We start from the raw sequence: 13,758 nt of genomic DNA, 5'->3' as shown, positions 1-13,758 counted from the left end.
CCACTCTAGACCATGAGCTTGTTGTGGGCAGGGATTGTCACTCTTTATTGTTGTATTGTATTTTCCCAATCGCTTAATACAGTGCTCTGCACACAGTAAGCACTTAAATACAATTGAATGAATGAACGAATGAAAATATAATGGGCACATTCCTTGCCCACAATGAGTTTACAGTTAGCAGGAACGACAATGGATAGTTCTTCCAAAACATAGCAGCTGATGAATTCAGTTCTTGGGAGCTAATTGTGTCCTCTTTCCCACTTGAACAAACTAAGAAGGAAGAAAGGATTTTTAATGACACATCACACTTTTTTTATGGTATTTGGTAAGTGCTGACTATGTTTTGGGGATTGAACTAAGCACTGGAGTAGATACAAGATAATCAGGTTGGACACAGTCTCCTTTCTGGGTGGATCATCCCCAGCCTAGTCACTACTGATCTGAGCGTCCCTTCAGGGAGTCGAAGATGGTCCTGAGGTGAGGGGCGGGGGGGCTTCCAGCCCATGTTCCCTGACTGCCACTGCTCAAGGCGAAGAACAAACTGGAAAGGGGATGGAGGCAGTGGGAAACCAGCACATCAAGAAGAGGAAACAGAAGCAGCACAACCTAGAGGAAACAGTAAAGGATTAGAATCAATCAATCAATCAGTGAGATTTACTGAGCTCTTACTGTATGCAGAGCACTGTACTAAGCACTAGGGAGAGTACACTACTGAGAATCAGGAGACCTGGATTCTAGTCCCGGCTTTGTCTCTTGCCTGCTGGGTGAATTAGTGCAATTCACTTATAACTTCTCTGGGCCTCAGTTTCCTTATCTGCAAAATGGGTATAAATACTATTCTCCCTCCCCCTCGGAGTGGTAGCCCTGATTATCCTGTATCTATCTCAGCATTTTGTACAGTGCTTGGCACTTGGTATGTGCCTAACCACGGGAGATGGAAGGGGGAAGATCAAACCTACTCTGCACTTGCTTTGGGTCTTCCTCTTCGGAAGAGGCCGAGGGGACATCAAGCTCCCCAGTGTCCCCTTGGGGTCTCATTCATGGCAAAGGAAACTAAGGCTGGGAGTGACCAATACCACCTTTCCTGCTAGCCAGGTCCCTGCTGGTCAGTAGTTAGGACTCTGGAGTTGGAGTATTTTCCTCCTTATTTGGCAGAGTCACACTCTGGCTCACCTTCTAGACTGTGAGCCCACTGTTGAGTAGGGACCGTCTCTATATGTTGCCGACTTGTACTTCCCAAGCGCTTAGTACAGTGCTCTGCACACAGTAAGTGCTCAATAAATACGATTGAATGAATGAATGAATGAACTCCAGATCTGGAGGTTAGTGGAATTACATAGGTTAATGGAAACTGATCCAGGAAGCTGAAGGGGTGGGGGGTTAGGGGTGGGATGACAGACTTTCCCATAGTCTCTGGAGGTGGGGAGCCTTTCTTCGGGGGGCTCTGGGAACCTCGCTATAAGGCAGTGGCTCATTTGGGGCACTAAGATCAGTGACCAGGGTCTTCCCCATTCCCCCAACCCTGGATTCCAGGTGATCTGACCCAAAACCTCCTGCCTCCACTACAGCCCAGAGCCTCCTGAAGGGAGAGTGAAGGTGGAGCCAGAGGCAGCAGTAGCAGCAGCCCAGGAACGCCCTGAGGGCAGCGTGCTAACAATTTCTGTAGCCCCAGCATGCTAACAACTTCTGTAGCCCTAGGAGATACAAAACTACAGTCTGGTTCTTTGCTCTGTTTGAGAAATAACTTTTCATTTTGACTCTCACTTCCTCCACGCCTCAGATTTCCTGAGAGGGAATGTAGGGGGCTGGGGGTGGGGAGGAAGAAAGGAAGGAGAGAAAGACAGAAGGAGAGAGGGAGCAGGAGGAGAAAAAAAGGATGGAGAGGGGAGGAAATGGGTGGGATTGGGGAGAAGAAAAGGGATGGCATCTGAGGGTAGGGTGAGTGGGGCATATTTTGGCAAGTTAGTCACAGGGAATTGATGTTCCATGACAAGAGGAAACGGAACTGAGAAAAGGCGGCTGGAACCATTCGAGCAGGGATCCTCTGAGGTCTGGTCAAGGATGTGGCCTCTCTGGGCCAGCCAGAGCCAATATTCAGGCTCTGGGGTCTGGGTCGGCTAGGGTGACAAGGAGAGTGAGGGCTTGATCTCGTCCCAAAAAGCCGGGGCACAGCATGGCCTAGCAGATGAAGCACAAACCTGGGAGTCAGAAGGACCTGGGTTCAAATCCCAGCTCCACCACTTATCTGCTGGGTGACCTTGGACAAGTCATTTCTCTGAGCCTCAGTTTTACATCAACTGTACAAGGGTATTAAGACTGTGAGTTCTATGTGGGACAGGGACCGTGTCCAACCCGAGCAGCTTGTATCTACCCCAGCACCAAGTACAGTGAGAGATGCATAGTAAGGGCTTAACAAATAACATAAAAAGGCCCCCAAGGCAGGTTGGTGGGGGATGATGGCATTCCCAACCCTTCCAGGGCCCCAGGGTACGTCAGGCACTTCTGGAAACCCGGGAAGCTCCCTCTAGCCACAGTGAAGTACATACTGAACATTACAGTAATGTACAAAAGTACATTACATTCCTCTCCCCCTCGTCCCCCTCTCCATCCCCCCATCTTACCTCCTTCCCTTCCCCACAGCACCTGTATATATGTATATATGTTTGTACATATTTATTACTCTATTTATTTTACTTGTACATATCTATTCTATTTATTTTATTTTGTTAGTATGTTTGGTTTTGTTCTCTGTCTCCCCCTTTTAGACTGTGAGCCCACTGTTGGGTAGGGACTGTCTCTATATGTTGCCAACTTGTACTTCCCAAGCGCTAGTACAGTGCTCTGCACACAGTAAGTGCTCAATAAATACGATTGATTGATTGATTGATTGATTACTGAATGGCTCACTAGTGCAGAGCCGTGCCTTGTCCTCCAGAGGCCCGAGGGTGGTACTGGGGGCTGGTGGAGGGTCTGGGGGTGGCCTGGCCTCACCTGGGTGTTGCATAAGAAGCAACATGGCCTAGTGGGTAGAGCACAAGCCTGGAAGACAGGAGGAACTGGGTTCTAATCCCGGCTCTGCCACTAGTCTGCTGTGTGACCTTGGGCAAGTCACTTCAAGACTTCGGGTCTCAGTTATCTCCTTTATTAAATGGAGATTGAGACTGTGAACCCCACGTAAGACACAGACTTTGTCCAACCCGATTCACTTGTACCTACCCCAGTGCTTAGTACAATGCTTAGTACAGTACTTAGAACAATAGTAAGCGCTTAACAAGTTACCATAAAGAAAAGGTGGAAATGCATCACATGATGTCGGGAGCAAGGACCGCCTCTGCTTGGGGCCCAGTGGCCACTCAGTAATGGGGCTACAGGGAGAGGGGTCAGACCATCTGTCCCCTTGCCCCTAGATTGAAACAAAGAAGGAAGCCGGAAGTGAACACCCAAGACCAGAGTCTCTGACAGTTCGATGGCATCCCCTTGGAGCCCAATCAGAGCCACCCCAGCAAGTTCCAATAATAATAATAATAATTAAAAGATTATAAATTATTATTATTGTATTAGTTAAACATTTACTATGTGCCAAGCACTGTTTTAAGCACTAATGCAATGTAGTACATTACTATTACATTACATTATATTACATTGCTACATTATATTACATTACATTTCTACAATATTACTACTATTACTACTACTATTACTACTACTCCTTCTACTAGTACATTACTATTACATTGCCTTTTTACTTTTCATAACATTCTCAATTCCTGCACACACACACACACACACACACAGAGTACTGTCGTTAAGTACTGCCTAGCCCCTCTTCCCAGCCAAATGTGGTCTGTCACCTTATAGTCAATCAATCAGTCATGTTTACTGAGTACTTATTGTGTGCAGAGCACTTACTAAGCACTTGGGAGAGTACAAAGTAACAGAGTTAGTAGACACGGTCCCTGCCCGCAATGAGCTTACAGTCCAGATGGGGAGACAGACATTAATATAAATAAATAAAATAAGGGTATAATAAATAAATGACGGCTATAAGGAATATATTATGGATATAATAGATAAATTATAGGTTATAATAAATAAATTATGGATATGCCCTGAGACCCCGGGCTATCCCTAGCTCCCTGCCGCCATAAGTTATTGGCACTAATATGGTTATGTTTTGATAGGTCCCTGTTGCACTGACCCTCTGGAACCTCATCTCTGAAAATGAAACCTGGCTAGGGGCCAGTCATTCTGCAGAGGGCATGCTGGGACCAGTTAACCTCACTGACTGGTCAAACTGGATAATCCAGCTTCGGGCCCCGATTTCCCCTGTTTTGGGGCCACTTTCAAGGGCCCAGCCCAGGCAGAGAGTGTTGACTGTTATCTGGACTGGCAAACTGTGCATGAATGACCACAGGAGTAATAAATTACATAAAGTTCCCCTTTTCTCCTTCCACAGTCGCTAGCCAATAAACAACAGAATGTGACACCCGTCTTATGGTTCCAGAGGAGTCATTAATCATTCAATCGCATTTATTGAGCACTTACTGTGTGCAGAGCACTGTACTAAGAGCTTGATCATGGACAAAGACATGTCCACGAGTGGAGTGGGATGGGGGCGGGAGGGGAGAGGGGCAGGCGGGAATGGTCTGGGACTCTGAGTTGGAGGCAGAGGGTTAACAGGGTGCCTGGCCTTCTTGGTGCCCTTGGGGCAAGGAAGAAGAGACCAGCCTGGTCCTCAAAGGCTACAACTGAAACACAGCAGTTTCCTCTGCCTTCATCTGAACCAGCTCAGTGACTAGCAGAGCGGAACTGTTGATTTCAACCCTTCCCCTTCACTCACTCTCACATCCCTAAACCCAGAATCCTCCTCTGCCAGGCACGGCCAGAGGGCTCACGAGTGGAGATGCCTGAAACCAGTCAGACTTTTCAGAAAGCTAAGCAATACCTAAGGATGTCTCTAGTGTCTTTCTGCAGGGAGCCAGCCCATCTGTCCCTCAAAAATGCTCCAGAAGGACTGGCAAAGACGGGGATAATTGTGTCCATTTTATGGATGTGGGAGACTGAGACCCAGAGAAGTTAAGGGCTGTGCTGAGCACTGTACCCCCAATCGACTAGTCTCTTAGGAAGTGGAAGTTTAGAGTTTGGGTTAAATGCAGACCCTGTCTGTGAGGAGGCTAGGCTGGCAAACCACAAGATGAACTAAATATATTCACTAAACAAATGAAACGAGTCACACAAACACCCCACCTCATCCCACAACCCCCTTCAGAGAGCACACAGGATATGAACTGGCAAGGTATTAGCAGATGTTCTGCAATCATTCGGAAAGGGTCACTGCCAACTGCAAAAGGGGATGGAGGGAGGGTAAGACCATGGGGGCAGAAGAGGGGGGAAGCCAGAGGGGATCTAAAGCACCCTAAGCTCTGACAAAGGAGAGTTTCTCATTTGACTCCTGGGAGCCCAGTCCCCCCTCTTCCAGTCACCTATTACCTCCTCACTATGATCTCAGGCAGGAGCAAAAATCACCTTCTCCAGCCCTTCTTCTTCCCACTTTATTCCACAATCCTTCGGTCTTTTTCCGTGGGCAAGGGCAGGGATAATTATGTCCATTTTACAGATGTGGGAGACTGAGATGAGACTGAGATGCAGGGAGGTTAAGAGGTGTGCTGAGCACGGCCCCCTCATTGGGTGCTCTCTTAGGCAATGGAAGTTTAGAATTTGGGTTAAATGCAGACCTTGCCTGTCAGGACGCCAGTCGGGCACACTGTGATATCACCTAAATATATTCACCAAATAAATGAAGTGATGCACACACATCCCACACTGCTCCTTCCCCTTAGGCAGAGAGCACGCAAGGTTATGAACGGGCAAGATATTAGCAGATTTTCTACAATCACTCAGGAAGTGTCACTGCCAATTGTAAAAGGGAATGAATGGAGAGTAAGATCATGGGAGAGGAAGAGGGGAGAAGCAGATGGGATTTTAAAGCACCCCAAGTTCTGACCAATGAGATTTTCTCATTTGACTCGCCAGAGTCCCATCCCCTTCTTCCTGTTACCTCCTCACTAAGATCTCAAGAAGGAACAAAATTCACCTTCTCCAGGCCTGGAGGGGAGAAGCCTATCTGATTCCCACCTTATCCCACAATCCCTCCGTACTTTTCCACTGGCAAGGGCAGGGATAATTATGTCCATTTTACAGATGTGGGAGACTGAGACGCAGGGAGTTTAAGAGGTGTGCTGAGCACCACCCCCTCATTGGGTGCTCGCTTAGGCAATGGAAGTTTAGAATTTGGGTTAAATGCAGTATTGCCTGTGAGGTGGCCAGACAGGCATACTGTGATGTCATCTAAATATATTCATTAAATAAAGGAAATAATACATACATAACCCCACCCGACTCCCTTCCCTCAGGAAGAGAGCACATAAGCATATGTACTGGCATGGTAATAGCAGATGTTCTCAGAAAAGGTAACTGCCAACTGAAAAGGGGGATGAAGTACAGTGCTCTGCACACAGTAAGCGCTCAATAAATACAATTGAATGAATGAATGAGGGGAGGGTAAAACCATGGGAGAGGAAGAGGGGAGAAGCAGGAGGAGCCCTATAGCACTCCATGCTCTGAAAGGAGGTGACTCCCCAGAGCACAATGCCCCTCTTCCCGTCCCCTGTCACCTCCTCTTTAGGATCTCAGAAAGGAGCAAAAGTCACCTTCTTCAGGCCTGGAGGGGAGAAGCTTTTCTGCACTCTACCTTATCCCACAATCCCTCAGATGCTTTCCATCCTCTTGGCTCACCCCCAGGCCACCATGGCTTCTACTCCGTACCTTGGCCCCCCGGTGACTGAGGGTTGCTGAAGGAAAAGGAACCTGGTCTGGTTAGCGGGAAGCGTTTGGGGTGCTTGGGGGCTGGTGCCATTTATCCAGGATCCTCAGGGCTCGAAGATATGTCTGGGCATGGAGGTGGGCCACAGTAGGCCTGACAGGGGCCCGTGTGAGGCAAAGAGAGTGGGGCCCGGGGATTGAGGAGAAGATTCTGAGATCTGTGGTAGGGGTAACAGGGGCTTAAGAAAGTTAAGAAGCCCTGCCTGTGAAACAGGAAGAGGGTAAACTGAGGCAGGGGAAGGGGTTCTTCAAAACAAAAACAGGGTCTTAGACCCTTGAAAAGAGTGAGGACTAGCCCCTGGGGTTTTCATAGCACTGGTGGGATCAGCTGAGCAAGGCAATACGTTCATTCCTTCAGTCATATTTATTGAGTGCTTATGGTGTGCAAAGCACTGTACTAAGCGCTTGGGAGAGTACAATACATGTCACTCCCCTCCTCAAAAATCTCCAGTGGTTGCCTATCAACCTTTGAATCAAGCAAAAAGTCCTCACTCTTGGCTTCAAAGCTCTCCATCACCTCTCCCCTTCCTACCTCACCTCCATTATCTCCTTATACAACCCAGCCTGAACACTCTGCTCCTCTGCCACTAACCTTCTCACTACGTCTCATTCTCACCTGTCCCGCCATCGACCTCTGGCCCACGTCCTACCTCTGTCCTGGAATGCCCTCCCTCCACACATCCACCAAACTAGATCTCTTCCTGCCTTCAAAACCCTACTGAGAGCTCACCTCCTCCAGGAGGCCTCCCCAGACTGAGCCCCCCTTTTCCTCTCCTCATCCTCCCATCACCCCCCATCCCTCTGCTCTACCCCCTTCCCCTCCCCACAGCACTTGTATATATTTGTACATATTTATTACTCTATTTTTTAATGATTCACTCAATTCATTCAATCATATTTATTGAGCGCTTACTGTGTGCAGAGCACTGTACTAAGCACTGTACTAATGATGTGTATATAGCTATAATTCTATTTATTTTGATGGTATTGACACCTGTCTACTTGCTTTGTTTTGTTGTCTGTCTCCCACTTCTAGACTGTGAGCCTGTTGCTGGGTAGGGACCCTCTCTATATGTTGCCGATTTGTACTTCCCAAGGGCTTAGTACAATGCTCTGCACACAGTAAGTGCTCAATAAATATGATTGATGGACTGACTGATAGACACATTCCCTGCCCAAAGGGAATGTAGCAGACAGCTTGAGTGCTCTTCCCCTGGAAGGAAAGCATGGATTGATTTAGGACTGGGATATCAGCAAAACCCAGATGAGGTAACTGAGGCCCAGGGAAGTGAAGTGATTTGCCCAAGGTCACACAGCAGAAAAGTGGCGGAGCTGGGATTAGAACCCATGACCTTTGACTCCCAAGCCCGTGCTGGTGCCACTAGGCCACACTGGTTAATTCATTCAATCATATTTATTGAGTGCTTACTGTGTGCAGAGCACTGTACTAAGCGCTTGGGAAGTACAAGTTGGCAACATATAGAGGTGATCCCTACCCAACAATGGGCTCACAGTGGTTCTAGAGGCGGAATAAGAACAGAACCAGAGGCAGAGCCAGGAATAGAGATAAGGGCAGAACAGGGGCAGGAAGTACAATGGTCAATTTGAGGTGGGATAGGAGGGCAAAACTTCCTTCTGCTTAATTAGATAAAGACCTATTAGAGGGGGTAACCTAGGGGTCCTGCGGTGGGGTGGGGGGGGAGCAGGCTGGGGGGTGGAAGGCAGGGACAGGACCGAGAGTCCGGTGGTTTCACTCCAGCCTCGTAATTGGCAGGCGGGTCTGGTGCTGTGGAGAAGATCAAACACCCACATTTTATATCTGTGAGAACACTCGTTCATCTAAATACATCCCTTCTCCCCAGTAGAGCGTAAGCTCTTTGAGAGCAGGGGCTATGTCTTACTTAGTTTCCCCACAGCACTAGTACAGAGCCTTATATACAGTGGAAGCTCGATAAATACCGATGACTGAATGAGTCACTACCACTCTTGTCAATTCCATCTGCCCAGAACGGAGAAGGAACGGGTATGTGACACTTCTTTAAGAAGTCCTCACCTCCTCCTCCTCCCCATCACCCCCCAACCCTTCCTCTGCCCTACCCCTTTCCCCTCCCCACAACACTTGTACATATTTATACATATTTATTACTCTATTTTATTTGTACAATATTTACTACTCTATTTTATTAAAGATGCGTATATAGCTATAATTCAATTTGTTCTGATGGTATTGACACCTGACTACTTGTTTAGTTTTGTTGTCTGTCTCCCCCTTCTAGACTGTGAGCCCGTTGTTGGGTAGGGACCGTCTCTATATGTTTCCTATTTGTACTTCCCAAGCACTTAGTACAGTGCTCTGCACACAGTAAGTGCTCAATAAATATGATTGAATGAATGAATGAAAGTAGGCTGCGAGTCTCCTCTCAGTTCCGATTACCAGGGCAAACTGAGAGGTGACAACAGTGAGCCCACTGTTTGGTAGGGACCGTCCCTATATGTTGCCAACTTATACTTCCCAAGAGCTTAGTACAGTGCTCTGCACACAGTAAGCGCTCAATAAATACAATTGAATGAATGAATGAACAGTTGGCAGGCCACTCATGAAAAACCAGAGTATCTGAAGCTTGTCAAGCTGACAACAGCCTCTGGCTCCAGGCTCTCCCACTACAGTAAAATTCTCTTCTTTTCAAAGAATCCATTTGCCTCTCCTGAATTCAGTTTCCCTTCAGTCCTCAGCTGCCCCCATCCCCTGTTCCAAGGGGGGTGAAATGGGAAGGGGATCCAAGCAAGCACAGCTATTCACAGTGTTTGCAAACCAAACAGAAGCTGTTTCGCCTCAACTGCTCTGCTCCTCCAAAGAACAGGAGATCCTGGATACTGCTGATGAAGGACGCAGGGTCCAGCAACATTATGATCATGAGGCCTGGAGTTTTATTTGCTTCTGGGAAGAAATCATTTTTCCTCACTGTACCTCAACCTCATCCATTTCCCTGCGGAGCTCAAGCCCACATTCTGTCTTGGGTCCAGAACTCCCTCCCACTTCATATCCTACATACAATTGCTCTCAGCACCTCCGAAACTTCATTCAAAACATATCTCTTCCAAGAGGCCTTCCCCAACTAAACCCTCATTTCTTCTTCTCCCACTCCCTTCTGCATTGCCTTTGCACTTAGATTTGAATCTTTTATTCACCCCTCCCTCAGCCCCACAGCACTTATGTACATATCCATAATTTATTTCTATGTATGCATGCATATATAGGTATTTGTAAAGCGCTTACTATGTGTCAGGCACTGTACTAAGTGCTAGGGTAGAGACAAGCCAATCGAATCGGACACAGTCCCTGTCCCACCTAGGGCTCACAATCTTAATCTCCACTTTACAGATAAAATAACTGAGGCACAGAGAAGTTAAGTGACTTGCCCAAGGTCACACAGCAGACAGGTTGAGGAAGCGGAATAAGAACTCAGGTTCTTCAGACTCTCAGGTCCGTGCTCTTTCCACTAGGTCACACTACTTTTCATCCCCCCCTCTAGACCATAAGCCCATTGTGGGCAGGGAACGTAGCTACCAAATCTACTGTACTGTACTCTCCCAAAAGCTTAGTACAGTGCTCTGCACATGGTAAGCACTCCATAAATGCGACTGATTAATTAATCTCTGGTTAAAAGAGAAAGTAAGGCCTCATCCCATTCCCTGCTCCCAAAATGAACAGGAAAGGAAAGCAGTTAATCTGAGGAGCTGTCTGATCGGCATTTATTATTATTGTTATTATTATTATTATTATCATATTATCATGTGCCGTCAAGTCATTTCCGATTAATAGCAACTCCATGGATATATTTTCTCCAGAAAGTCCTGTCCTCTGCCATAATCTGCAAACCTTTTTAATGGTTCTTCTGTTATCGTTGTTATGGTCTCTATCCATCTAGCTGCCAGTCTGCCTCTTCCACATTTTCCCTGGACTTTTCCTAGCATTAGTGTCTTCTCCAGATAATTAGGCTTCCTGATTATGTGTCCAAAATATGCTAATCTATGTCGAGTTATTTGGCCTTCCAAAGACCACTTTGGTTTAATTTGCTCTAAATTCTGTGTGTTTGTTTTTAGGCATGGTATTCACAAAAGCCTTCTCCAACACCACATTTCAATAGAATCGATAGGGAATCAAAATATGCTTCCCAGGAATAGAGGTGGAATCGGGCACAGAGAGCTCCTCATTTCACCTTGGCCCTATGCCCTCGGGAATCAGCAAGCGATAGGAGAGAGAAAGTCAAAGTCCGGGAACTGATATCCAGTCTCAAACTTGGTCTGCAACCAGAATTATCAGCATGTGCAAGAGAAGCAGTGTGGCCTTGTGGGATGAGCATGGAGGACCTGGGAATCAGAGAACCTGGGTTCTAATCCCAGCCCTGCCACTTCCCCACTGTGTGACTTTAGGAAAGTCAATGAGCCCTGTGTCTCAGTTTGCAGAGTCTGTAAAATGGGGACTCAATACCTATTCTCCCTCCTACTTAGCCTACTGAGCACCCCCGTGGGACAGGGAATGTGTCTGACCTGATTGTCTTGTATTTACCCCAGTGCTTACTAGAGTGCTTGGCATACAAGAAGTGCTTAACAAGAAGCACAATTATTACTGTTATCAATAGAACTGAGCACCTACTATGCATACAGCACTGAACTAAGCACTTAGGAGAGCACAGTAGAGTGAATACACACTGGTTCCTTCCTTCAGGGAGCTGAGCAGGCAGACACTCTAAGAAATCAGGTAGGGTGATGTAAAATAGATACATAAAAAAGTACGAGGAGAGGAGGAGGAGGGGTGTGAAAGACCCAAGTGCTTAAGTGGCACAGAAGTGGTAACAGGGCAGTAGGGAATATAAAGTGAGGAGATTAGAAATGAATCAGGGTAGGCCTCCTGGAGGAGATGTAATTTCAGAGGATGAGGAGAACAGTGGTCTATTTGCTATGAAATGGGAGGGGGTAGGGGTTGCATGTGCTAGAGGTGGACCATGGGAGGGACGAGAGTGGGGCACAGTGAGAAGGCGAGCTTGAGGCACCTCGGAGTATAGGAGAGGCTGTATGAGGACTTTGGCCCAGGAGTGACCACTTGGTATTTAGAACATAGGCACAAATGTGGGCTGGAGCTTGGCAGCGGGGGAGTTAGAGAGCTAAGGAACTAGACTAGCAGGCTCACACAGATTGGTTTGGAGAATTTGCTTTTTTCTGGTATTTGTTAAGCACTTACTAAATGTGCCAGGAACTGTATTAAGCCCTGGAGCAGATACAAGATAATCAGGTTGGACATAGTCCCTGTCCCACCTGGGGCTCACAGTCTTACTTGCTATTTTACAGATGAGGGAACTGAGGTGCAGAGATAAGAAGTGACTTGTGGAGGAAACAGAATTCTGGTGCCTTTGTGGATGAGCAGGCTGGTATAGTCTCTGGGCTTATTCTTGATGGGTTGATTGCCAAACGCTCTGGGATCATTTGGACCCCCCTCACTGGACACCAGTAAGAGCTCCAGAGACTTGCTTGGCACTCTGGGAAGCCCGTGGCCTGCTCGTAACAATAATAATAATGGTACTTTCTAATGCTTACTATGTGCCAAGCACTGTTCTAAGCACTGGGGTAGATACAAGTTAATCGGGTTAGACGCAGTTCCTGTCTCACATAAGGCTTACAGTCTTAATCCCCATTTTACAGGTGAGGTAACAGAGGTCCAGAGAAGTTCAGGGCCTTGCCCAAGGTGACTCAGAAGACATGCGGCAGAGCTGGGATTAGAACCCAGGTCCTTCTCACTCCCAGACTGCTTCTCTGTGTCCATTAGCCCTGAACGTGGCATCTGGGCTACAGCAGACGAGGGAACTGAAACCTCAGCAGCCGATCCAGATGGGTGGACAAGAAGCCTTCTGTCAGGATGGGACCTGTCAGGAACGGAACAAGGGATCTTTTTTTCTAGCAGCAGGCTTCTCCCACTCGGGAGGAGTGTCTTCCATGTGGATGGAAAGCTTCTCTCCCTGGCTTCCCACAGGGATGGGGCTTCTTCCACACAACTGGGACATCTCCCCTGAGGAAACACTCTCCAGAGGGACAGGATAGCTCACCCCTGGATGGGCAAGTCCCTTTGAAGCTCAGACTCAGTCTCGTGGAAGGGGGCGGGTGGGGGGCACGAGATCAGGGTGACTGAAGTCATCTGGTTAAAGCCACTCTCAAAAAGTCCAGGATTTGGCTGCAGATTCAAGTCACACTTTCTACACTCCTACCCACAAAACCCCAACTCCCCATTTCTTTTCTCCTCTCGGGGGTGGCTCAGCCCACTGGTTCCCCTAACTCTAAACCCATTTTTCTACTACTACTACTACTGTTATTACTACTATACTACTACTACTACTACTACAGTGATCCTCACACAGTAACCTCTCAATAGAATGAATGAATACTACCTTTACTACTCTACTACTACTACATTATTATTATTATTATCATTATTATTAAGTCCTGTCGAGTCATTTCCAACTCACAGCGACCACATGGATATACTTTCTCCAGAACGTCCTGTCCTCTGCCATAATCCTCAATCTTTCTAACGGTTCTTCCATTATCGTTGTTATGGCCTCTATCCACCTGGCCTCTGGTCTGCCTCATCCACGTTATCCCTGGATTTTCCCTAGCATTAGTGTCTTCTCCAGAGAACAGTAGTATTACTAATACTACTACCACCAATAATGCTTGTAATATCTGTAAGCTCTTGTAATGTTCCAAGCACTGTGCCAAATGCTGGGGATGGATATAATATAATCGGGTCAGACAGCCCCTACTCTCACATGGGGATGACCTGTCTCTCATCTACTTTGATTGTGAGCCCTATGCGGGACAGGG

This window comes from Tachyglossus aculeatus, chromosome 21, assembly GCF_015852505.1.
Source record: "Tachyglossus aculeatus isolate mTacAcu1 chromosome 21, mTacAcu1.pri, whole genome shotgun sequence".
NCBI classification, from domain to species: domain Eukaryota; kingdom Metazoa; phylum Chordata; class Mammalia; order Monotremata; family Tachyglossidae; genus Tachyglossus; species Tachyglossus aculeatus.
This window is presented reverse-complemented; position numbering follows the sequence as displayed.